Here is a 27314-nt window from a genome sequence, read left to right on the forward strand (position 1 = left end):
GGTGAGGGCACCAGTGGGACGGAGGACGAGGGGAGCACCACGACGGAGACAGGAGGGGACACTACAGACAGCGACTCCTCCTCTGATGGAAGCTCCCTGTCGGTGGCGGACACTGCTGTGCCCACCACAACAACAGGTACCGCCGCCACCCCCCTACCAGCACTGCCCTCCCAGCAGCCCCTCAGCGTGTTTCCCGTGCCCGCTCACCCAGGAGGGTGGGAATCTCTTTTGCCCCAGGCCCCTCAGGCCCTGCCCCACTCAGCCCTGCTGCCCTCAGTGTGGAGGATACTGACCTCCTGAGATCCCTCCCTGTCAACCATTCTGAATGCCATCCAGGGTGTCGAGAGGCATTTGCAACAAACAAATGCATACCTGGATGGCATTCACTCTGGCGTGGCGGCCCAACAGAGAGCATTTCAGGCTCTGGCCTCGGCACTGATGGCAGCCACTGTCCCTGTCTCTAGTCACCCCTCTCTAACTTCCTCTACCCAGACCCAATCCCCTCAAATCCAGCCTATCCCAAGCACACCTTCAGACCAGCATTCACCCAAATCACCACACAAAAGTGGCTCAGGGAAACACAAGCCCCACACTAAATCTCACAGGCAGTCACGCAAGCACCATCCCCATGCAGACACACCAACATCCACTACCTCCACTGTGTCCCCCTCCTCCTCCTCCTCCTCGTCTACCTCCCTCCCAGTAGCATCTCCACTCACACCTTCATACACTACATCCTCATCCACTACCTCCATCAGCTGCACGCCCATCACTACACACCACTCACTGGCAGTCACCACCTCCACATCCATGCACACGTCCCCTGTGTCCTCTCCCACTGTGTCTGTGACCCCTCCTCCCAAAGTACACAAACGCAGGCACACACCCACCCAACAGCCATCCACCCCACAACAGCACCCAGCTCATGCACCTGCACCCAAACACAGCAGACTGACACCTCCTACAACCACTCCCTCTTCCTCCACTCCCAAACCTTCACCCTCTTCCCGCCCCAATGTCCATAAGAAGCTTTTCCTAGCCAACATTGACCTGTTCCCTACAACCCCCGTCCTTCCCCTCGGGCCAGGTTGGACAAAACCCAGCCCAGCACCACAGCCACCAAGCCCACGTCCGATGTGGTTCCTGCAGCTGTCAGAGGCTCAAAGGGGGCACCCATCAGGCCAGCCAGTGTGCCACCTACCCCTGCCAAGGCAAAGAACATTCCACCACCTGGCAAGGTGAAGAAGGGAACAGATTCCAGTAAGGGGAAGGAGCCACAACCACCCAGCAAGGCCACCTCAAAGATTCCAGCTGCCAGACCCAAGGTGACACCACCATCTGCCAAGGGCAGAAAGGGGCAGAAAACACCAGCCAAGGCACTTCAGCCGTCCGAACCTGCAGATGAAAGCCTGGTGGCTACCAGCACCGCCACCTGCACCGCCGCAAGCACCGCCACCTGCACCGCTGACAGTAGCACCACTGCCAGCAACAGCAACCCCAGTGGACAGCCGTCCGAGGCTGCAGTAGAAGGACTGGAGCCTCCCCCCACCACTGGCAGCATCTAAACCAGCACCGGCACTACCACCACTGTTCAGCCGTAGCCACCGGCGGATGGACTGTAGCCCTGCCTCCATGGACTATCATGCATCCTGACCACTGCAAATCTCGTGGCTCTGACACCCAGGTGAGGGACTGTGACCTGGCACCCCCCAGGTGCTGCATCACTGGGCACAAAGGCCCCTCCAGAACCAGTGGAGAAAGGCATCCACTCACCCTGTCCTTGGCAGGATGAAGTACACTGGGAACAATGCCCCCTCCAGAACCAGTGAAAAAAGGTATCCACTCACCCTATCCTTGGCAGGATGAAGCACACTGGGCACAATGCCCCCTCCAGAACCAGTGGAAGAAGCCATCCACTTGAGAGACTGTGGCCTTTCACTCGCCAGGACCAAGCAATGGGAAAACCACCCACTTGAGAGACTGTGGCCTTGCACTCCCCAGGACCAAGCAGTGGGCAAACCACCCACTTGAGAGACTGTGGCCTTGCACTCCCCAGGAGCAAGCAGTGGGCAAATCACCTACTGGAGAGACTTGAGAGACCGTGGCCTTGCACTTCCCAGGACATCGCTGTGGGCATGGAGCTCCCTCCAGGTGCAGTGGCGTTATACCATCTTCTGGCTGAGGTGCCTCCGCTTCCCCGTCTCCCTGAGGTGCCTGTGTGTTTTCGACCTGATGCCCCTGCAGTGTTCTCTCCATTTTGAGGCAGGAATCAGGTGTGGGTTTGGCCTATGTGTTATGGCCCAGTGGGCCACGGACTATTTTTGTGTGGACATTGTCCCTTATTTTGTATATATTATATATATTGTACATACTGTTTATTTATTTATGACCTTATTTCTCAAAAATTCTGATATTACACTACTTTGACTCAATTCCTTTTGTCCTTGCGTTATTCCTGAGGGCTATGGGGTGTATATGTAATGTTGTTGCTTGTGTTTGTGTGCATGGTGTTGGGATTGAGGGTAGGGGTGGGGATGTTGCGTGTGTGTGCCACTCTCTTTTTCCTCCCCCTCCCCCCTCCACTGTCTACTAGGTGCTGTACTCACCGTAGTCGTCGTCGCCACCGTTGGTACACCGGATATATGAGAAAATACACCAGCATGGGCAGGACGTGCAGCTCGGGCTCCATGCTGTCCTGGTTCTTCTTTGAGTGTCAAAAGTGAGTGGTTTCCCTCCAAGTACTGATCCGCCATGCTTCTGATGGCATTGGTACCGCCCCTGAAAAGCTGGCGGATGGGTGGGTTGTAAAGGGGTGGGCGGTATATTGTCTTCCACCTGGCTGTTGGCAGTTACCACTGCGGTGTTTGTTGCTATCGTTGCGGCGGTCAGAGAGTTAAAGTGGCTGTATTTGTTGGCAGTTTCCACCGTGGTCGTGATTCCACAAATCTGTTGGCGGAATTACCCCCGCTTTAACACCGACTGCCAGGGTTGTAATGAGGGCCTTAATTTCTTCAGAAAACTCCTTGTGCGTTGAAAATCGCCACTCCACCTGCAGGAATCGATGCAAAGCCTGCATTGTGACCGAGAAATTGCTGCACTGCCAACCGGAATGACGCAGCCTTGACTTACCGACTGGAAATTTGACACAGCGCTTGCCTTGCGACAGAAAATTTGACGCATCGCCTACCGGATCGACACAGCACCTGTGCCTTCTTCCAGCACATCAAGGATTTTCACTGCATCGTCCCTGGGTGTCAAAATATCCCTGCACCGCAGTGAGGAACCAAGACTGCGTGCCAAAAAACGACGCAAACCCCTTGCAGCGTGGAAAGAAACAACCCATCATCTGTGCTGCATTGGAAAATTTGATGCAACATCCTATTTTTCCATGCATCCCCTCCTCTGTGGTCTCTGTGCATTGTTATTTTTGACGCATACCAGGTAATGTTTGTAACAAAGAGACAATTGTTTATTTATAAGCATTAAGAAGCTTTTAAACCTTTTAAAAGTAATATTTCAACTTATGCTTACTGAATCTTTGTCGTTTTGACCTTATTTCTTTTAGATAGATATTATTTATTTTTCTAAACCTGTGTGGTGCATTTTTGTGGTGTTTTCACTGTGTTACTGTATGATTTATTGCACAAATACTTTACACATTGCCTTCTAAGTTAAGCTTAGTGCCAAGCTACCAGAGGTTAGGCACAGGACAATTTGGATTGTGTGTGACTTACCCTGACTAGGAGTGTGGTCCTAATTGGACAAGGGCATATACCTCTGCCAACTACAGACCCCATTTCTAACATTGGTGGCAGCTGTGGGATAGGACTTGTGTTTGTGTAGTGCCATACAATAGCTACCTGTATACTACCTACCAAAGTTAAAGGTCAATTTGATTTGTTTTCTTTTTGCTGCAATTTCCCTTCTTGACATTCTTTAATTAGTCCTATACATCATGTCTCTGGCTGGGTCCACAAGCGGAGCTGGAGAGTTTGACGTAGCCAAGCTGGAGGCATATACTGTCAGCCAGCTGAAAGTATTCTGCAAAGGGATGGAAGTACCTAACCGGGGAGCCTCCAAGAAGGAGGAGTACCAAAAGGCGCGGAGGGCCTGGGCAGAAACCCGTTCACAAGAGCATATTGAGTTGGGAGAGCAAGTGGTTGGCTCTCCTGACAATTTGCCAACAGCAGTGGAGGATGACACCCCTGGATTTGTGCCCTCTGCTAAACCAGAGAACAGTGTCTCAAGTCACAACATGACCGCAGAGGAAAGGAGAAAGGAGAGATAATTCAGGCTGCAGTTTGCAAGAATAAACATAGATGCAAAGGAGAGGAAAGAAGAGATAGAAGCCAAACAAGCTGAAGCTGAAAGGGCCTTGGCTTAGAAGAAACTCATCTTGGCTCATCAACTGAGTCTGAAACAGCTGGAACTCAAGTCTAAGCAGTCAGAGTCCAGCAGTGATGGTGGAAGCATGCATACAGGACCTGCTGGTGAAAAAAAGGTTTGCATACTCAAGGATGTGGTGCTAAGTTATGCCATGGGAGATGACATTGACGTGGTTTGCTGCATATGAAATTGCACTAAGGGCTCATTGGATTCCTGAAGAGCAATGGGGGGCGGGCTTGTGGAAACACGTGCCAATACTTGGGAGGGAAACACTTCTTACATTAGAGGTTGGGGACATGAACAAGTATGCCCCTATGAAGGCCATTTTGATTGCCAAATTTAGACTGACCCCTGAAAAGTATTGCCAAAGATTCAGGGTCATTAGCAAGCGCCCCAACCAAACCTGGGTAGACTTTATTGATTTTTCCATTAAAGCACTGAATGGCTGGGTGTGAGGCAGTAAAGTAAATAATTACATGGGTTTGTACAATGTGATCCTGAGAGAGCATATTCCCAGCACTTGTTTTACTGAGTTGCGCCAGCACCTAGTTGACAGTAAGCTGACTGATCCCAGGAAGCTTGCTAAGGAGGCGGACCTCTGGGCTAGCACCAGAGTATCCAAAAAGTTATCTGGGGAGGACACCCACAAAGGTGGTCGGGGTCGTCAACAGAAGCAAGAGGGGGGAGAAAAACTTAAAAATGAGTTCTCAAAAGGCCCTCAAAATAATTCTCAAGTGAATAGTGGTAACCTATCCCAATCTCAGTCTAAAAAGAAAGGGTTCTTTGACAGTAAGACAGGGAGGTTTGTACCCCAATGCATAGAGTGCTTTAAGTATGGGCACTCTAAGGGAGACTCCAAATGTCCAATGAGGTACCGCCCCCCACTGGAGGGCATACACCTGGGTTGGCTAGTGTAGCGCTCGGGGAGGAGGTAGTCCCAGTTAGTTTTGGGGAACAGACAGAGGTAACCCTAGTGTCCCTGGGGATGCAGAAATGATGCCAAAATACCACATACCTGCTAATACTTCCAAGTATAGGCAGTGGGTCACCATTAATGAGCAACGGGTGGAGGCTATGTGTGACACAGGAGCCAGCATGAGTACTGTCAGGGTTCAGCTGGTGTCAGCGGAGAAGGTCCTACTGAACACATTCCACTAAGTCATAGTCATAGACTATCAGTAGCTCTGGTTCCCTTTGAGTGGAGGGGTGTATGGTACTCTGAAAATAGCTGTGAGTCCTGCCATGCCTGTAGATTGTCTGTTGGGCGATGACCTTGAGCACAGTACCTGGAGGGATGTACAGCTAAGGTCTCACTTGGATATGTTGGGATTGCCCGAGTGGGTCTGCATGACCACACAGTCCATTGCTGCCCGGGAGGGGAGTGAAGGGCGTCTGGAGCCTGGAAGAATGGCCCAGACAGCTGCCAAGGAGAGGGGCAAGGGACACAGGAAACCGGTCCCAGAAGTTCCCACGGTGGTTGATGGGGTCCCTGAGGAGGAGGCCCCTGAGCCAACTGGGGAGGACATTGCTGCCCTGGGTGACCTACCTGAGCTTGCTGGCTGGCAAGTTGAGGGTGGGTTCACCAGGGTAGAATTCTGCAAAGAGCAGAGAGAGTGCCCCACTATTGTTGGCTTGAGGCAACAGGCCTCAGCCCAAGCAGCAGGTGAAGACTCTGGGTATCACCTTATCTATTGGGAGAATGATCTCCTTTACAGTGAGCCTAAGGTACCGGAGGCTGGGCCAGCACATGTGCTGGTGGTCCCCAGTGTTACTTCTGCCTTCGTACTGGGCCTGGCTCACAACGGTTAAGACAAGACGTTTGCCAGGCTTGTCACCCACTTCTATTAGCCCCGAATGCAGACAGTCTGAGATGCATTCTGTAGGTCCTATCCTACCTGCCAGGCCAGTGGGAAGACAGGGAAAAGGCTCAAGGCTCCCCTGATCCCACTGCCCGTCATTGGCACCCCCTCTGAAAGTATGAGCATTGATGTCAATGGCCCATTGGACTCCAAAACTGCCCTAGGCAACAGGTTTATCCTGGTTTTGGTGGACCATGCCTCCTGCTTCCCATAGGCAATCCCTAGGAGGATGGTGACTGCATCGGTGGTGACCAGAACTCTGATGGGGATCTTTACCTGTGTGGGATTCCCAAAGGAGATTGTGTCTGACAGAGGCACAAACTTTATGTATGCATACATGAAGTCCATGTGGGATGCATGTGGGGTGACCCATAAGCTCATCACACCCTATCATCCTCAATCCAATGGTCTTGTGGAGAGATTCAACAAGACCTTGAAGGGCATGATCACAGGCCTCCCTGAGGTCCTGAGGCGTAATTGGGACGTCCTCTTGCCATGCCTTCTCTTTGCTTATAGAGAGGTACACCAAAAGGGGGTAGGGTTCAGTCCTTTTGAGCTTCTCTATGGGTGCCCTGTTAGGGGGCCCCTAAACATTGTCAAGGAGGGTTGGGAGAAAGGTCCCAAGAAACCCCCCCCAGGATGTGATCAGCTACATGTTGGCCCTACACAACCAGATACACCACTTCTGGAAAAAGGCCAAGAGCAACCTCAAGACCAGACAAGAGGTTATGAAACGCTGGTACGACCAGAAGGCCACCCTGGTAGAGTTTCAACCTGGAGACAAAGTATGGGTGATGGAGACAGTAGAGCCTAGAGCTTTCTAGGACCGCTGGACTGACACATTTGAAATAAAGGAGCGTAAGGGGGAGGCCACTTACTAGTGGACCTCCAGTCCCCTAGGAGCCCCATAAGGGTGCTCCATGTGAATGGACTGAAGCCTCACTTCGAGAGGACTGAAGTCAACATGCTTCTGGTGGCAGATGAGGGTTTTTAGGAGGAGAGTGAACCTCTCCCCGACCTCCTCTTTGATCAAGAAGGTGATGGGTCAGTCGAGGGTGTTAATCCCTCTGACTCCCTGACCCTGGACCAGCAAGGGGACTGCTACCAGCTTTTGGAGCAATACTCCTCCCTGTTTTCCCTCACCCCTGGACTCACACACTTGTGTGACAATGATATTGACATGGGAGACAGTCCCCCTGTAAGGAATAAAATTTACCGGTTGTTAGACAGGGTGAAGGCCAGTATCAAGGATGAGGCTGCAAAGATGTTGGCTCTAAGGGTAATTGAGAAATCCAGCAGTTCCTGGTCCAACCCTGTGGTGCTTTTACCAAAGGTTGCCACACCCGGTGCCAAGCTAGAACTTAGGTTCTGCGTGGATTATCGGGGTCTCAATTCAGTCACTAAAACTGAAACTCACCTCATCCCCGAGCTGATGAGCTCGTAGAAAGGCTAGGCTCTGCCAAATTCCTCAGTACTTTTGATCTCACGTCAGAGTACTGGCAGATCACCTCGACTGAGGGAGCTAAACTGAGATCTCCTTTTCCAACTCCTGAGGGACATTACCAGCTCAGGGTGATGGCCTTTGGTTTGAAAAATGCTCCTGCTACCTTCCAGCAGTTGGTTAACGGGGTCCTAACTGGTAAGGGTGCCTTCTGCACCGCCTATCTAGATGACATTGCCGTCTACAGTTCCAGCTGGGAGGAACGCCTGCTCACCACCAAGAGGTGCAACAGGCAGGCCTGACAATCAAGGCCAGTAAGTGCCATATTGGACAGGGTTCCGTGGTGTACTTGGGACACCTAGTGGGTGGTGGCAAGGTGCAGCCCTTCCAGGCCAAGACTGAGGCAATCATGGCCTGGCAACCACCTAGAACCCAAACACAGGTGAGAGCCTTACTAAGACTCACTGGGTAGTACCATAGGTTTGCTAAGGGTTATCGCACAATGGTGGCCCCCTTAACAGAACTAACTTCCAAAAACAACATGGGGTGGTGACCTGGACAGACGCTTGTTAGAAAGCCTTTGTTTCTCTGAAGAAAGCAAAGTGCACTGCATTCATGCTCAGGGCCCCTGACTACTCCAAGGAATTAATCGTGCAGACAGACACTTCAGAGCACGGCATAGGGGCGGTTCTAGCACAGCAGAATGAGGGGGGCCTATTCACAGAAGGCTATTACCACGGGAACAGCGTTGGAGTGCCATTGAAAGAGAAGCATTTGTTGTGGTCTGGGCACTAAAGAAGCTGAGACCATACCTGTTTGGGACCCACTTCCGGTTCAGACAGACCACAGGACCCTCAAATGGCTCATTCAGATGAGGGGTAAAAATCCTAAACTCTTGAGATGGTCCATCTCCCTACAGGGTATGGACTTTACGGTGGAGCATCGCCCAGGAACTGACCACGCCAATACTGATGGTCTCTCCAGATTCTACCGCCTTAGAGATGAGAGCGTCAAAGGGGTTAGGTAGCTCTCCCCACTTTCAGAGGGGGGGGACACATGTTAGACCTGACAGCCGTAGGGTGGTCATCCCCCCAACTTTTTGCCTGCCTTTTTTGACACTGTTTTTGTTGGTTTTAGGACTCTGTGCGCTTTACCCCTGCTAACCAGTGCTAAAGTGCATATGCTCTCTCCCTTAAACATGGTAACACTGGTTCATCCCCAATTGGCGTATGAGGTTTACTTATAAGTTTCCAGGAACGTGCATTAGATGTGCCCAGGGCCTGTCATTGCAAGGCCTGTGTGTGCAGTTCCACCTCCACTTCGACTTGGCATTTAAAACTACTTGCCAAGCCTTAAACGCCCCTTTTTCTACATATAAGTCACCCCTAAGGTAGACCCTAGGTAACCCAACAGGCAGGGTGCTATGTAGGTGAAAGGAAGGACATGTACATATGTGTTTTATATGTCCTGGTAATGAAAAACTCCTAAATTCATTTTCCACTACTGTGAGGCGTGCTCCTTTAATAGAATGGCATTAGGACTGCCCTCTTAAACTTTTTGATCTGAAAGGGGTAAACAGATCATATTTCGTATGGCCAGAATAGCAATAGAAAATCCTGCTTATTGGTGAGGTTCGATTTTATAATACTATTTTAGAAATGCCACTTTTAGCCCAGATCAGGGTCAAGAGTGATTGCACAGGGCTGGGCCCAAACTGGGGTGGCCTGGTGAGCAAAAGAATTGATGGATTTAACCCAGATCTGTGACTGGGGTGAATGTTTAATTGGTTCCTCATTCCGTCCATCATTTGTGTTTGTTTGCTTTTGTTGCCATAAGTGTGCCAGGTATGCCCAGAAGTGGGCCCCGGGCTCACTCTGCCACTGGATTCAAGCTAGCCTGGCTGATGAAGGGTGAAACCCTGAAACCGGTCCCAGGATGCTTGTTTCCGGTCCAGGGAGAACCTGGCCTGGTAGTTCGGGCTGGACTGTTCCCATGGGGAACAGGGCAAGACTGATTTGCATATGGCTGGGTCCAAACTGGGGTGGCGTAGTGAGCAAAAGAATTGATGGATTAAACCCAGATTTGTGACTGGGGGTGAATGATTGATTGGTTCCGCATTCCATCCATCATTTGTGTTTGTTAACTTTCTAAAAGTGGAATCTTCAAAATTGCAAATTAAGATCTGACTTTACCATTAACGAGGATTGTAAATTACAATTTCTCAGACACCAAACAGGAAATGCTTAACTGTTGCCAGTCAATGGTTAGCACTTATTAAATGTAATAAGGCAACCCAATCTTGACCTGACACTAGTGAAAAACGAATTTGGGATTATTTCATTACCAGGACATGTAGCACTAAAATGTACATGTTCTACCTTTTATTTACAAAGCACCCTGCCTTATGGGCTACCTATGACATACCTTAGGGGTGTCTTATATGTAAAATGGGAGTTTTAAGGGGCTACTTAAGTGGGTGGCACAATAAGTACAGAAAGACCACTGGTAGCATTTAATTCACAGGCCCTGTGTGAGAATGTAGCCTGTTTCTAGCATGGTTACCCCCATTTTTGGGCCTGTTTGTCAGTGTGTTTTTACTGTCTCACTGGGATCCTGCTAGCCAAGACCCCAGTGCTCATAGTTTGAAACCTATTTGTCAGTGTGCTTTTACTGTCTCACTGGGATCCTGCTAGCCAGGACCCCAGTGCTCATAGTTTGTGGCCTATATGTGTTGTCAGTATGCTTGACCGTGTCCCTGAAGTTCTGCTAACCAGAACTCCAGTGCTTATGCTCTCTCTGTGTACCAAATTTGTCAGTATAGTTTAGTGACTCCATATTCGAATTCTAATTGGCACACTGGAACCGCCCCCATAAGTCCGTAGTATATTGTACCTAGGTACCCAGGGCATTGGGGTTCCAGGAGATCCTTATGGGCTGCAGCATTTATTTTGCCACCCATAAGGAGCTCAGACAAACCCTTTCACAGGACTGCCACTGCAGCCTGAGTGAAATAGTGCACACACTATTTCACAACCATTTTCACTGCACTAAAGTAACTTATAAGTCACCTATATGTCTAACCTTCATTTACCGAAGGCTAGGTGCAAAGTTACTGTGTGTGAGGGCACCCTTGCACTGGCAAAGGTGCTCCTACGTTGTCCAGGGCCAATTCCCCGGACTTCGTGAATGCGGGACACCATTATAAGCATGCACTACATATATGTCAATACATATATGTAGCTTCACAATGGTAACTCCAAATATGGCCTTGTAAAGTGTCTAAGATCATGGAACTGACCCTCCAATCCAAATCTGGTATTGGGAGGCCAATCCCATGCACCCTAGGGGCTTCACCAAGGACCCCCAGTATTGCCAAACCAGCTCTCTGAGGTTACCACTGCAGCCCCAGCTGCTGCCACCTCACAGACAGGTTTCTGCCCTCCTGGGGATTGAGCAGCTCAATCCCAGGAAGGCAGAACAATGCATTTACTTTAGGAGGGTATGTGTTACATCCTCTCCCATTGGAAAGACGTGTTACAGGCATGGGAGGGGTAGCCTCCCAGAACCTATGGAAATGCTTTGAAGGGCTCAAACAGTGCCCTCCTTGCATAATCCAGTCTACACCCGTTCAGGGACCCATAGTCCCTGCTCTGGAGCAAAACTGGCCAAAGGAAAGGGAGGTTACCACTTCCCTGTCCATCACCACCCCAGGGGTGGTGCCCAAAGCTCCTCCAGAGTGTCCCTGGCATTAGCCATCTTGGATTCCAAGGTGTGGGGACCCTCTGGAGACCTCTGAGTGGCCAGTGCCTGCAGTTGAGGTCAGAGACTCCTCCTGATAGCTGCACACCTGGGTAGGTAGCCAATCCCTCTCTCAAGGCTATGTAGGGTCTCTCCTCTGGGTGTTTCATCAGATTCAGTTTGCAAGACTCCTCCAGGACTCCTCTGCATCCTCTGCTTCAGCTTCTGACCGTCGGATCAACCGCAGACTGCTCCAGGAACCGCTGTAACTTCAACGAAGTACCCAGGAAGGCTACTGTGACCTGCAACTTAAGATCCAGCCAGCAACGGCAACAGTTTCCAAGGTGTGCACGCTCTGAGGACTGCCTGTCCTCATCCGGCACCAGAAGAACTGAAGGAATCTCCTGTGGAGTGACAGAGTCACTTCCCTGCTTCCGCAGGCACCCTTCTGCGACGACAACCGGTACTCTGGGACTCCTCTCCAGGTGACGAGCGTGATCCCTGGAGCACAGGTGGTGGACTGAAGTGACCTAGACTGTCCAAAGCTCCAGCTGTCCAAATTTGGTGGAGGTAGGAGCTTGCCTCCCCGTGCTGCGACAGTACCCCTGTGCACTGCGTCTTTGCCAGCTCCTAATCTTCTGTGCACTTCTTCAAAGAGTCCTTTGCGCACAGCGTAGCCCAGGTCCCAGCACTCTATCCTGCGATGCTCAGCTCCCTGAGTTGTTCTCCGGCGGTGTGGAACCCTCCAGTGTAGTGCTGCGCCAACTGCACTTTGCATCTTCTTTGTCCCCGTATACTGGGAATCGCCTGGGTGCTGTCTGGTCTTCTGAGCGCTCTCTTAAGTGCTGAGAGCACCCTCTGTCTCCTCAGTCAGAGTGGAGACCCCCAGGTCCCTTCTGAGCCCGGGCTGCACCATTTTGACCCAAACCGTGAACTTGCTTGAACCAAGGCTTGTTGGAGGAATCCAGCACCATAAACTGCCTGCATCCAACGACTTGACATTGGACATCTCTTGCACCAAGCAGGAACCCGCAGCTATCTTCTTTTGTGCAGATAGGTACTTTTCTTTTAACCAGAGTATCACTTTTGCACCTTCCAGGTTGGCAGGGGCTCCTGTTCTTCCTGGACTCTTCTTCGACTTCTGGACTTGGTCTCCTCTCTTCACAAGTCTCCAGGTCCAGGAATCCATTGTTGATTTCTTGCAGTCTTGCTTGGTCCTTGCAAAATCCTTCATCACAACTTGTAGTGTGTCCTGAGGAAACGTGCTGTACTTTACTCCTGTTTTCCTGGGCTCTGGGGTGGGGTATTTTACTTACCTTTGGTGTTTTATTACGCTGCCAGCGCCCCTCTACTCACTACACTTGCGTAGGGGGGAATTCGTTATTCACATTCCACTATTTTAGTATGTAGTTTGTGTTGCCCCCTAAGCCTATTGCAATCTCTTGTGTTTTTCACTGTTTGCACTATTTTCTTAGTGTATACTTACCTGATTTTGGTTACTAGTGTATATATTGTGTATATTACTTACCTCAAGAAGGAGTATTGCCGCTAAGATATTTTGGCCTTGTGTCACTAAAATAAAGTACCTTTATTTTTGGTAACACTGAGTATTGTCTTTTATTTTGTATAAGTACTGTGTAACTATAGTGGTATTGCAGGAGCTTTGCATGTCTCTTAGTTCAGCCCTGGCTGCTCTGCTACAGCTACCCCTAGACAGCCTAAGGTGCTAGAACAATGCCTACAAATCACTAATAAGGGATAACTGGACCTGGCATAAGGTGTAAGTACCTTAGGTACCCACTAAAAACCAGGCCAGCCTTCAACACCCTGGGCATATGGTACACCAGTCTACAAGGGACTTACAAGTACATTAAATATCCAATTAGGTGTATGCCAATCAAACAATACTTAGGGGAGTGAGCACAAGCACTTTAGAACTGGTTAGCAGTGGTAAGGTTCAGAGCCCTAAGGCCAACTAGCAAAATGTAGGAGGAGGAAGGCAAAAGAGGGGGAGGAGGAAGGCAAAAATGGCCCTCTCTTCAGGCGGTGACCCTGTAAAGAGGGCCATTTCCAACAACAGCAATGACAAATTTAAACAAGGTATTTAGTTGGAGTAGTGGGTTAGTGCCTATGACAAAGACCCAGTTTTGTTAGATGTTATAAACAAAATAGAAAATTGTCCAGAGGAAAAAACAATAAAAAAACATGATGAGAATGTATTGACAGCTAAGGCAATAACTGTAGATGGAAGATGCTAAGGTAATGAGGGGCGGTAGGGTTGTTCCTCCCAAAGGGTTGAGACCCAAATTCCTTGATTTATGTCATGAAGGGCATCTGGGCAATACTAAGACGAAGAACAGAATGAAGGAATTACACTGATGACCAGGTATCAACCTGGCAAATGAGAAACAAGGTTAGGGATTGTATGTTGTGTGAAAAACTTAGACCACCTGTATGCCCCATTAGTAGGCCTGGTATGCCATGGGAAAGGATCAGTCTTAACAATCCTAGTTCGGTCTTAGATGGGGTCGAGCACAAATTCTTGATAGTGGTTGTGAATCATTTTACAAAATGGCCCGAGCTAGAGATTATTGGCTGTGCTGATTCCAGAGACATTTCACAGTTCTTGGATAGGGTATTTCTGACGGGCCTAAGTGCATTGTTACGGATAAGAAATCACAATTTGTATCAGATGTATTTAGCAAGTTCTTGAAACGTAATGGCATAAAGACATAAGATCACTTCCATTCATTATCCAGCCATCAATGGAGCCACTGAGAGGCTAACCGGGTTATCAAAGGTCAATTAGCAAACAATAATAATCTTGAAAGGAAAATTGAATTGTTCCACACCATTTGGGCATTCAGGATTGCACATTGTTCTGCGACTGGGCATAGTGAACTTATGAGAGGGAGGACGGCATTTTCAAAGGACAACAAGCAAGAAGGGTGGAAAGGGACCCGGAGATTGTAAAGGAAAGAATAAGTAGAATAAGTAAAACTCAGGGCCGTATTTATACTTTTTGACGCAAAACTGCGCTAACGCAGGTTTGCGTCAAAAAAATTAGCGCCGGCTAACGCCATTCTGAAGCGCCATGCGGGCGCCGTATTTATTGAATGGCGTTAGCCGGCGCTAGCAGACCGGCGCTGCCTGGTGTGCGTGGAAAAAAACCACGTACACCAGACAGCGCCGGCGTAGGGGGAAAATGGCGTATGGGCGTCTTAAAATGGGGCAAGTCAGGTTGCGTCGAAAAAATCGTCGTAACCCGACTTGCGCCATTTTTTTACGACGCCCATCCCCCATCAACATGACTCCTATCATTGTAAAGATAGGAGTCATGCCCCCTTGCCCAATGGCCATGCCCAGGGGACTTATGTCCCCTGGGCATGGTCATTGGGCATAGTGGCATGTAGGGGGGCACAAATCAGGCCCCCCTATGCCACAAAAAATAATAAAAAAAATACTTACCTGAACTTACCTTAATGTCCATGGGATGGGTCCCTCCGTCCTTGGGTGTCCTCCTGGGGTGGGCAAGGGTGGCAGGGGGGGTCCCTGGGGGCAGGGGAGGGCACTCTGGGCTCATTTTGAGCCCACTTGTCCCTTAACGCCATCCCTGACCCAGACGTTAAAAAGCGGCGCAAATGCGCCGTTTTTGGCCACGCCCATTCCCGGGCGTCTCTTTTGCCCGGGAGTATAAATACCACGTAAAGGCCTGGGAGTCATTTTTTAAGACGGGAACGCCTCCCTTGCATATCATTAACGCAAGGAAGGGGTTCACGCTAAAAAATGACGCACACTCCGGGCACTTTGGCGCCCGAAGCGTCTAACGCCAGAGTATAAATATGGCGTTAGTTGGCGTTAGTTCTGCGTCGAATTTGCGTCGAAAAAAACGACGCAAATTCGGCGCAACCAGAGTATAAATATGGCCCTCAATATTTACAAAGGACATTACGATAACCATCATGGCTGTAAGAGGGTGCATTTGGGAGTTGAAGACGTGGTAAAAGTGAAAATATCAAAAAGTTTGAGGAGTGGTCAAAATAGATTTTATAAACCACTCAAGATCAAGGAAATCTTCTGTAATTCAGCATTGTTAAGTGATGGAAAAGTAAGGCATTTGGGTTGTTAGCAGTGTGCAACAAGAGAAAGAGATCCTTATAGTGTGAAGCTCAACTGGATGGTGGATGAGAATTTCAAAGAGTTGGATCCCACGGAGGCAGCACAGGGTGCTGACCAGTAATTGGGACAACAAATTCCTGATCAAAGTTTACTACTGGAACAGAGCAGGAGGGAGACAGGCCCACATACCTCATGTGATGGGAGAGTGGGAAGGTTTGGTAGGTTTCTGCATAAACCAGTGGAAGAATTATATTTCAGAGTAATGGAGAAAATTATATTTTAAGTTTTGCTCCATTGAATTTTATACAGCCTAATTCTAAAAACATCTTGTGATTAGGTTGATGAACTGTGTTAATGTATTTTATCATTGAGTTCTTCTCATGTATTTAATAGGTTTTTTTTGTGTTATGAAAAAAGAGACGTGTAGAGTTTATTGCATGTATGTTAGTATTGTGTGCCGAATGGGGCACCATATTATGTACCAGGTAATGTCATATGGAATCTTGAGCCAGTATTCTAAAGCTTGTGTGAAGTGGAGAAGTTTGAATCCAACAGCACTTCACCATTATATGTGCGGCACCAGGGTAAACTACTAATAAACTTGGAAAAAGACTCATGGAATGAAGTCTCCTCTTTACAAGTGGTCAGCAGGGGTAGCAATGACTGTATTATTTAGCACCGGGCAGCGGTTAACAAGGGTAGAAACGATTGTGTTGTTTAGTTTTAGACAGTGGTTAGCAAGTGAAGAACTAACTGTATTGTATACTAATGGACAGTGGTCAGCAGGGATACAAACGACTGGATGTTTAGTATCGGACTGTGGTCCGCGAGGGTAGAAATGACTTGAAGAGAAAGAAGAAACTCAAATAGCAGAAGTTTAATGCAAAAATAGCAATTACCAAAGCAAGCAAAGGGAAAACACCGAACCAACAGTCCAGCTTTGCTCTCCTGCCTGTTGGCTCATGCAGCCTTAAAATTCATACATGCTGGTGGTACACTTAGACACTTTTTCTCAGTGCCAGTGAACGAAAGCATGAACATGAGACGACAGAAACCAACAGATAGTAACCACTGAGCAGGTGCTACGGTTTTCTCATGGGAAGAATTGACGAAGACCTTCAGAGTCTGATACAAGAGTTTCTAGTTAAAGGCTGATATCGTGGAGTCAACTTCAGAACGAGGCTATGCTTACTAGAGTGGTCAAGCAAAATTATGCTATATACAATATAGGACCGCAACATGGCAGTGCATTTAAAATATATCCAAATAATGCAATAACGCTAGTGCTTCAGCAAAGTTTAATCAAGAGTACAAACAAAATCACAATTGATTAATATAAACAATATAACAGAAATTATAAGACGTGAACTTGTTTTGGGTCAGCAAGAGTGGAAAAGACTGTTGTTTAGTATTGGATTGTGGTCAGCAAAGGGTAATGGACAGTGGTCAGCGAGGGAAGAAATGACTGTATATTTTAGTGCAGGGGTCTCCAATGATTGGCTCAGGAGCTACTGGTAGCTCACAAGCACCCTCAAGGTAGCTCTCAGAGGTGAGGACAAATTCAGTATGTTAGAGGGTCTGTGCATAGTAAATAAGGCAGCACTGCTCATCTCAAGACCCTTAGAGTGGCAGCCAACAAACTAATGGGCGGGCCTAATGATAAAACTCAAGCACACAATGGGGGTCATTATGACCCCGGCAGTGAGTGTTAATGTGGCGGTATGACTGCCAACAGGCTGGCGGTACATACCGCCACATTATGAGAATGGTGGGTTGGCTGCGGCCAACCTGCCACTTCTCCACTCATACCGCCATGGCGGTATCAGGTGCCGGGCCAGAGATGTGAATCTCCAGCCCGGCGGCCGGCATAGTAACTCCAGTGGCATTATGAGCCTGCCAACCACCATGGTTTTCGTGCTGTTAGCAACGCCACAAAAACCATGGTGGTAGGCCCTACCGGTGACACCGAATTCCTTCCCTGTCACCGGTACGCGGCTACCCCACACCCACTAACACTCACCAGACACCCCCACACCCCCTCCATCCAAACTCCCCCATTCCCTCTGATCCTCACACACACACACACCCACCCCCTCCGAGCCTCACACACCCCCCCATACACCCATACACCCGCAGACATGCAACATGCATACACCCAATCACTCACACTGGCATACACGCATTCATACACGTATACTTCCAGACATGCTCGCACACATTTTTACACACAATCACACTGACATGCACTCACTTTACCATTCTTACAAGCATTCACTCACACGCATTCACCCACGCAAACAACACAATACACACAGAAGCATTCACACACACACATTTATCCACACAACTAGACACACCCACAACGCCCCACAACGACCCCGTCAGAAGTCAGCCTTACCTTTGTCGAGGAGGTCTTCCCGCAGGGAATGGTAAGGAGCGCTGCTACCGCCATCAGCACCACCAGTAGAACACCGCCAGGCTGTATCACAGGTCATGATACAGGTGGTGGCGTTCAACTGGCGTGGCAGTGCTTGTGGTAGCAGTGACAGCTTACCACCGTCCGTCAGTATGATCACTGCCGGATTTCTACCCTTCTTGTGGCGGAAGTCCGGCAGTGATCATAATATGGCGGACGGATGGTAGCCGCACTGATGGTATCTTGGCGGCCGTCACCGCGGCGGCAGGTGTTTTTTTACCGCCAATGTCAAAATGAGGGCCAATGTGCTGGCCTACAGGGTCTGCCAGCTGGCCATCTGTATCCACGTTTAGTGTTTCCATAATAACAGTCTGTTCGAGATTTTGACCTCCCTCGTAATGCTGCTGAGACCCTCAAAGAGGTTTAGTGTGACCGATGCGCTAGACACGTGTGTTTACTCACTCATGACACTGTTCCAGATTCTGACTCCATTCCCCCTTAGCTAGGACTTCTGCTCAGCTTCTCTTATTGGAGTGTGACAGAGGAGCTCTACAATTGTGTTTACTTATTCACGACCCTCTCTTCTAGATTCTGACTCCATTCCTTTGTAACTAGTAATTCTGCTCAGCTCCTCGACGCAGTTAGTGTGATGGGGCGCTACACAAGTGTGCGTGCTCGTGGCCCACTGCTCTAGATTCTGATTCCAGCCCCTCTTACCTTGTACTCCTGCTCGGCCTCACTGAGCGGGGTCACACTGAGCTCTCTCTGTGACTCTACAGACCGCACACAAGTATTCAGAAAAGAGCTTCAGTGTCTCCTCGTGATCCTCACACAGGCTGCCTTGAAGGTGACTTCCAGGCGCTTTTTGTAGTCTTTTCACCATTTCTGCCACATTTGCTAATCTCGTACTGGGCTTCAGTTCTTTCTTCAGGTGCATTCTGGGCAGTGCTTCTTTAGAGCCTCGCTGGCCTTGTATCTGTTGAGGCAGGAGAGACAGAAGCTGTGTCCGCAGTCCAGGGTCACGGGGGATGTGTAGAGCTCCGTGCAGATGGAGCAGGTGGCCTCTTCCTGGAGACTGACCCTGGTGTCTGCAGCCGCCATGACTACTCTGAGCTGTGCCAGACTCCTTTCACCTGCGTGTACTTTCAATACTGCAGAGAGGTGTGAACGGCGCATGCGTGGAATGTAGTGGGACCGGATGAACCACCGGCAGCACGTGCAGGTGCAGACTGCTAGCAGAGGGAGAGGTAGATGGACTGTTCTGGACCCAGCCCCTCTGGCTGCGGACAAAGCGCGGGTGTACAGTGGCAGTCCCGGGTTTTCAGTTGGGTAGATTGGTGCAGAGTGGAGTACTGTAAAGTTGTGCAGTGCAGAGTATAGTGCTGTAGAGTGAAGAGGCATAGAGTGCAGTAGTACAGAGAGTGGTGTAGAGTACAGTGGTGGAGAGTGCAATGTTGCAGAGTAGAGTGTCAGTGCAGTGGTGTAGAGTGCTGTAAAGTGGTACAGAGCAGTGGCATAGAGTACAGTGGTGCACAGTAAAGGGCAGTGGCATACAGTGCTGTTGTTTATAATGCATTGGTGTAGAGTGCAGTGGCATAGAGTGGCATGGGGCAGAATAGAGTGGCAAAGAGTGCAGTGGGAAAAGGGGAAAACAGTGCCATATGTTAAATAAACACTAATTACATTTTACATTTTTTACATTTTGTTTGTGCAATTTACATCCCAAATATTTTGAAGATTCTATGTGTACTTGACACTTAGGGATAACCCAGATCACTAGTTTAGCTTTTGCTCAATTTCAAAACCATTTTAAGACATGGACAAAGCGGGCAATTGCCTTGCACAACCTTGCAAGAGGTCTGGCCCCTGCTCACCCTTCACAAGCACGAACAGCGAACCATTGCACCAGAAGAGTTTGCCAAGGTGGATGGGTGTTGATTGTTCAACCACTTGACAGTGCCCTTTCTGTTTTGCTCCTGTGTGCAGACAACTCCCCAGGTACCCAATACCTTCCGATAGTCTTGGTGGACCCATCTTGTCTGATTTTAGGAATTGTTCAGCCTTGTTCTTCTGTTCCTTATTTAACTGGTTCTTAGCAACAACCTCCCATTTGATCTCAATTTCATTCTCATCTTTTATTATCTTTGATTGGTAGTCCTGCTCCCAGTTCTGAGATAAATGTAGAGTCCCAGACATACACTCTAGTGCTGTGAGACTACAGACAAGTTGTGGGTACGTCACATCCTGACATTAGGTGTGAGACTGTCGCCCACACCATCTGCCCTGACTCATTGCATTTTTTTTTACATTGAAAGTCCATGGGCGGTTGGGGTGAGCCAGATGTTTTTGTTCAATTTGTTTAAACTAACACAAGATTAATTACCTTAATGTTTCCCAAACTGTTTGCCAGAGGTTTTAAAATGTTCAGGAACATAATCAAAATTGTGTTGTTACTTTCTCTTTAAGAAAGATTGGGTACATTTGGGTTGGGGTGATGGCCTTAAAACAGTGCTGAAGGGCATTCATTTAATACTGAACAAGGATGTAATGTGACACCTGAATGTAACACACCAGGAGGCAATCACAAAAAGACCACAATGAAAAAATAATGCTATGTTAAAAAACAGTAAATAAATGCACTGATAATGTAATCGGGTATGGCCTTTCTTGGGTATGTCTGTAAATCTGACGTTTGTTCTTGAATTTTTGTCCTGAATTTTGACCCTTTGTTTTGAATTTTTGTCCTGAATTTTGACCCTTTGTCCTGAATTTTTTACAGTCCTGTCCAGAATTTTCCTCAATTCCAGATGGTCACCCTATAGCTGTCCCGCAGATTTCTGCAATTTTGTGTCAGGTCCCGCTTTTTAGTGAGGGTCGACTTCAAGCAGTGAAGGCCAGTTTTTATGTTACAAAGCAGTACTAGCGAGCAGCTGTTATTAGAGATCTATTTAAATATCATATGTGCTGCTCGGTATTAAAACTGGCATTTTATTTATTCCCTTTTGAGCCTCGTCTGTGATTCTATACTGATGAGAGCTGTCATACTGTATCCTTGGACCATGTTGAATTAGTCCTTCTATTTATTTGGGGAAATGTCCAGGTTTTTCGCTTTCAGAATCTGGTCACCATAAGCATTGGCCCTGTGTGTGGTGCAGTGTTCCAGGGCCTAGACTCCGGCTGGGGTTAGTGGTGTTGGCCCTGTGTGTGGTGCAGTGTTCCAGGGCCTAGATTCTGGCTGGGGTTAGTGGTGTTGGACTGGGTGTGACCGGTTAAGGTTGTGAAGTCCTCCCCAAGTAGCACATGTGCAGTTTCTTCCTTTTATTCCTACCTATATGCTGTCAGTTATGACTCTAGCGCCCTCCCAAAACAACTTTGAGGCACATAGCCTCTCTAAGAAGCCAGACAGTAACATAATGGAGTTTGGTTTATATGGGTAGGTGAGCCCTGTGGTGGCCCAGACAGAGGGGCCACAGTTTATTTATAGCCTCTGGCCAGAGGATGTACAAGTTGCATATCTGGGGCAAATAATAAACAACAGGTTACGCACAAAGTCTCTCAGTCTCTGACTTGGTGGTGGATTGGGCCAGAGACCATACCACTGGTGATGACGTGAGCCGCCAACATCTTCTGGGCTCTCAGAATAGCAGTCAGGCTGGTGTCTCTCTGTGTCCTGTCCGGGGAGAGGGTTATGGGGTGTTGGTTCCCTCGACGCATGTTCATCCTGGAGTGTTTCCCAGGTGGTTTCATCGACGTCCGAAGTAGCTTCTGGGTTCTCAATTGAGGCTGCCTTATGGAACCCTGAAATGTACCTTGTTCATGGATGATCATGGTGCCAGCCACGCTGATGACCGTCCATAGTCCAGACTCAAAGGGTGTTTGGAACTTCCATTCAGGCCTTCTGTCCCAGAGGATCACCAGATGGTCAACAGATCGCCAGGACAGAGGTGCTGTGTTGCTGCCTGCCTTCTCGTTCTTCCTGGAACGTTTGTTTCTGGCCTCCTTGCTTGGGTCTCGTCAGGGCAGTATGGGGCAGCTGCCTCCCTGGGCAAGTTGGAAGGGTGCCATGTCTAACCCAATTCAGCATGAGGGACCATGGGGCCTGTTGTGTGGTACAGTGTGGGGTTCCTCCATATTCCCTCAGAAAACGCTGGAGACTGATCTCTGGGTCGGCTACCTCAAGTATGGCGACCCGGAGAGCTTTGTTCAACTTGTGCATGATGTGCTCAACTTCACTGTTTGCTTGCGGCCACTGTAGGGTGATTCATCGATGTTGTATGCCTAGACACTTCAGCATGTCGTGGAATTCTGCCCCTTGAAAGGGTGGCCCATTGTCAGTCTAAATCTCTTTGGGTAGTCCAAAGTTGCAAAGACCTTCTCTACGATGGGAGCTGCATTAGTAAAAGCAGTGGAATCAATAAGATTGTCAACTGGATACTTGGAATACCTATCTGTCAGGACTAAAGTGGTCCTCTCACCTGGGAAGCTCCGAAAATCAAGACTGAAGTTGGACCAGGGCGTGGTGCATGGTTTGTCCGTCATGACTGGTGCTGGCTCTTCAGGTGTACCGGTCAGTTGATGGCACTGTCTCACAAAGTTGTCCACAGTGGCTTCTAGTAGGGAAACCACACCTTTTCACCTTTTCACACATTTGCACCTTCATCTTAGCTGTGCCTTGATGTCCTCATGGGCTAATGCAGTCCCTCATTGTTGAAGGCTGTTGGGGATCACCAGCCGGTGACCTCTCAGAATGTGACCATCCTGCAACGCACTGAATTAATTGCGGACCCTCCAGAATTTCGTCAGTCTTCTTTTCTCCGTGCTTGCCCAGTCCTTGGCACCTTTGAGGAGGTCTTGCCAGGAGATCCTGGTCAGAACGTGTTTCATCTTTGCCAACACGACATCATCAGCGGTGGTATCTGAGATCTCTTTCAGGTCAAGTGTTCTGGGGCAGGCTCTGTGGCCCAACATCTGCACATGTTCCTCAGCTGTCTCCTCACCAGTTGTGTTCTCATCAGTAGGTTGCTGTAGGTATCAGGACAAAAAGTTTGTTGGGTTCCTGGCACCGGGACGGTATGCTACTTCCAAGTGGTAGTGGTGAAGTTGGATGGCCCAGCGTCCTGTCCTTGGTGAGGGATGCAAAGCAGTGCCTTTGAATAACAGAACAAGTGGTTGGTGGTCGGTGACCACTCAGAAGGTTCTTCCACAGAGATAGAGGTGAAAATGTCCACAGGTCCATTGTATTGTGAGGGCCTGCGCATAGCACTTCTCAGTCAGGAGGGAGCTTTGCTTACAAAAGCAATGGCACCCACTTGCCAGGCTCTACTTCCTGGGTCAGAACGACTCCTACGCCTACCTAGCTGGTGTCCACGATGAGTTCTTGAGGTCAAAGTACACAATTTTTTTGTTTGCCCAGCACTGCTTGTTTGAGGGCTTGAAAGGCCTCGTCTTCACTGTGACCCCACAACCATGGAGCGTTAGCCTTGGTGAGGGCCTGGAGCAGCTCAGGTGGCGTGGCTATATTGGGTATGAATCTGCTGCAAAAGGTTGTCATTCCCAGGAAGCTCCTAACTTCAGTTACAGTTCTCAGTGCCAGGGCTTGCTTTATTACTTGGGACTTCCGCAGGTCAACTGCACAACTTCCTGGCTGAAGATGTATCCAGAGAATTCGATAGATGTCTGGAAGAATGAGCACTTCTCTTTGTGAAGAGTCAGGCCGAGCTCTGACAGGCGCTTGAGGGTGGTAGTGTTCCTCTGCAGTGGCAGAGTGGATGAAGATATTGTCCCTCACGTTCATGAGCCATGGAGTCCCGATAGTGTCTGTGGGATGGCACCCTGAAACACCTCTGCTGAAGCGGAAATGTCAAAGCTTAGACGCTTCTATTGCCTTAGTCCTAGGTGTGCTGAGAAGGTGGTTATGTACCTGCTTCCTCCAACAGGCCCACCTGATGGTACCTGATGTGTAGGTCTAACTTGGAAAACCAACGAGAGCTGTTTAGATCATCGATTATATCGTATATGGTGGGCATTATATGTCTCCCTCTTTATTGCTCTGTTGGGGAGCCGCATGTTGATACATAGCTGTATTTTTCCAGCTGCTTCAGCTTCTCTGCTATCACCATGGGGGACACCCATGGGGTCGCCCCTGACACCTTTTCTATTACCCCTTGGCTCTCCAGCTAGTTCAGTTCTTGCTCCACCAGGAGACTAGGTGAAAAGGGATACATTGGTGTCACAGGGCGGTGGACTTTATTGACTTGTCAGTGTGTAATTTGATCAGTGGGGCCTTCAGGCACTTTAGGCCTATGAATAGTTCTGGGAATTAGCTCAGTAGTTCTTCAATCAGGAAAGTTTTCACTCTTTTGGCGAAAGAGACTAATCCTAAGTCTTCCGCTGAGTGCCTGCTGGGAAGAGTGTCAGCTTCTCTGTCGCTAATCTAGGGCACTAATCTGGGATTCTGCTACGTTGATCACACAGGTCAGCTGAGGTCTCTGGTGGCGCTTCAGGTCGTTTATGAACACGATGAGGAAGACCTCTTCTTCATCCGGAGATGAGTCTCCAAGGGTGTACTTTGATGCATGGTGATTTGTGTCTGGTGAAGGTGGCTCTTGCAGCGACGGTTGCTTCACTGCTGTCATGGTGGTGCACCTCCCTCCCGCCCCTCTTTCATGGGTATCTCCTCTGCAGACAGTCACCAAGTGGTTCATCTTCCTACAGTTGGAGCATACCAGTCCTTGTGTAGGGCAGTCTTTCGGGCATGTTCTTCTCACCCACAGTATGCTTCACTGGGCTGTACATCTTGGGCCTCTGTTTTGTACTTAGTGTCTGTAGTGCATCTGCACATTCCACCTTTATGTTGGGGGTCTTTTTGGGTGCTTGCGTTATTGCTATGTCCGTCTCGGTGGCCCGGGCAGCTGGGAGATCATGTGAATTCGCCATTATCAGGATAACGTTGGCTGCCGCAGGATGAGGCCTCTAAGCATTTTGTACCATCATCACTGGGTTATCTGTGCCCTTATCTTTTTGGGTTGATTGTCAGTAGTGCATGTGCTGGCAAGTTCTCTGAGCCGGGAGTAGAATTGATTGTTCGATTCTCCCTCTCTGTGCCATGCCTTTAAACCGAAATCATGGTTCAGTTGTGGGTCATAATGAGTGTTGAGCGACTTCACTGCAGCATCATAGTCATCAATTGCGTCAGTGTTTGTGAGGTGTCTTAAGAGTTTCTATATTTCGTCTCCCCCAAAGTGTAGGAGAAGTGATCTTTTCACAACTCATGTTCACAGGTGGTGATGAAATAGTTTTCTAGTTTCTCCACCCATATCTTCCAGCGAGGAGAAACTGACGCGGGGTCGGACAGTTCATTGAAAGGTGGGAGCGCGCCTACCATGGTGTCCTGGTGCGAGAGGGGCATAGTGTTAGCTGCTGGTGCCGGGTCATTAGCCATGGTTGGCAGGCATGGGGCTCACGATGGGTGCGTAATCTGCAGCCTTTGGCGGTCACATCTTATCTTTAGGCTAATGCGTTTTGTCTTCAAATGAACCACACTGAAGGCCTTTGTCCCTTTTTTGAGGGTGCAGGGAAGTGTCTAGGGCCGTGGGAAGGGCTGGACTGTAGGTATCAGGGAGCACTTGGAACAGCACCAAGGATGGTGCCAGGCCGCTCACTGGGCAGCCCCGTGCAGAAACAGGTCTTGATGGTGCAAAAAGTGCAAAAGCAAAGTGCTCAAGGATGCGCTGCGTGCTGCAGGCTGGATAGTCCAAATATGTTGCACTGTAAAAACACTCACAAGTCAAAGGGGGTCATTTTAACCCTGGCGGTCGGTGATAAAGCGGCGGCCAACCCGCCAACAGGCCGGCGGTCCAAAAAATGGAATTCTGACCCTGGCGGGAACCGCCAACAGGGACCGCCACATTAACACTCCGACCGCCACGGCGGTACAGACAAACAGCGCGGCGGTCACCGCTAACAGGCAGGCGGCAGACAATGTACCGCCCACACTATCATAACTCACCAATCCGCCACCTCTTCAGGGGGCGGGAGCACCGCCGATAAAAACACGGCGGAAACAGACCACGAACGGGAAAACGCTCACCGAAACACACTCCACGAGTACGGAGGACAGCATGGAACCCGAATTAAACATCCTACCTGCTCTCGTCTACCTGCTCATCTACCACGAGTACGAACGCCGGCGCAGACGACAACGGTGAGTACTGCACCTACGACACACGGGAGGGGGGAGGAGGAAAGGTTACGGGCACACACATATGCGACCCCCACCCCCCAAACTATGTACACACCAATGCAGAGCAACAAGTCACAGTGACACCACCCAAACCCCCCTGAAAAATGCAAAGACATAATAAAATTGTGAAGAAAAATTTATGTAATAAATAGGCTCTGACAAATATAGGTCAACTATGCAAAATATTCATACCAAAATAATACTATATACACTGCAATGGATAACCGAGGCAATTAGTTCCGTACATCAAAAGTAAATCGAAGTGTCTGTGGGCCAAAGTGTAACAACACAAGGGCAAAGCCCACACAGGAGACCTGAGTCCATTGGAGAGAACACTGCAGGGGCATCTGATGAAAAAACTACAGGCACCTCAGGGGGAAGGGAAGGGGGGGGCACCACAGCCACATGAGTCCACGACGCCAGATCCACGAAGGGGCCACCATGCCCACTGTGCCATCCTGGGGAGTGCAAAGCCACAGTCTCACAAGTCTCTACAGTGGGTGGATTGCCCACTGTGCCATCCTGGGGAGTGCAAAGCCACAGTCTCACAAGTCTCTACAGTGGGTGGATTGCCCACTGTGCCATCCTGGGAGTGCAAAGCCACAGTCCATCAGGTGGATTACAGGGGGTCATTCTGACTCCCGCCGGGCGCGGTCACCGCGCGCCCGGCGGGAGCCGCCAAAATACCGTACCGCGGTTGGAAGACCGCGGCGGGTATTTTGAGTTTTCCCCTGGGCTGGCGGGCGGCCTTCAAAAGGCCGCCCGCCAGCCCAGGGGAAAACGACCTTCCCACCATGAAGCCGGCTCGTAATCGAGCCGGCGGAGTGGGAAGGTGCGACGGGTGCTACTGCACCCGTCGCGTATTTCACTGTCTGCTATGCCGAACCGCCAGGAACAGGATGGCGGTAGGGGGTGTCAGAATCCCCAAGGCGGCGCAGCATGCTGCGCCACCTTGGAGGATTCTGACGGGCAGCGGAAAACCGGCGGGAGACCGCCGGTTTTCCTGCACTGACCGCGGCCAAAGTGCCGCGGTCAGAATGCCCTAAGGGGCACCGCCAGGCTGTTGGCGGTGCTCCCGTGGTTGGTGGCCCTGGCGGCCACCGGCCGCCAGGG

The 27314-nt window shown here is 49.5% G+C and overlaps 1 protein-coding gene across 1 annotated transcript in view; it reads right to left on the minus strand.

Moving 5' to 3' along the window:
• The window catches only part of LOC138282945 (E3 ubiquitin-protein ligase TRIM39-like), a 221297-nt gene extending 202217 nt beyond the window's left edge, over positions 1 to 19080 (minus strand). Inside the window, exon 1 of the mRNA XM_069221011.1 lies at positions 18677 to 19080. The gene's annotated coding sequence lies outside the window, so the exon portion shown is untranslated. The remainder of the gene's footprint in view (positions 1 to 18676) is intronic.
• Between the last annotated feature and the right edge of the window lie 8234 nt (positions 19081 to 27314).

The sequence above is a fragment of the Pleurodeles waltl genome, chromosome 2_2 (assembly GCF_031143425.1).
Source record: "Pleurodeles waltl isolate 20211129_DDA chromosome 2_2, aPleWal1.hap1.20221129, whole genome shotgun sequence".
Lineage (NCBI taxonomy): Eukaryota > Metazoa > Chordata > Amphibia > Caudata > Salamandridae > Pleurodeles > Pleurodeles waltl.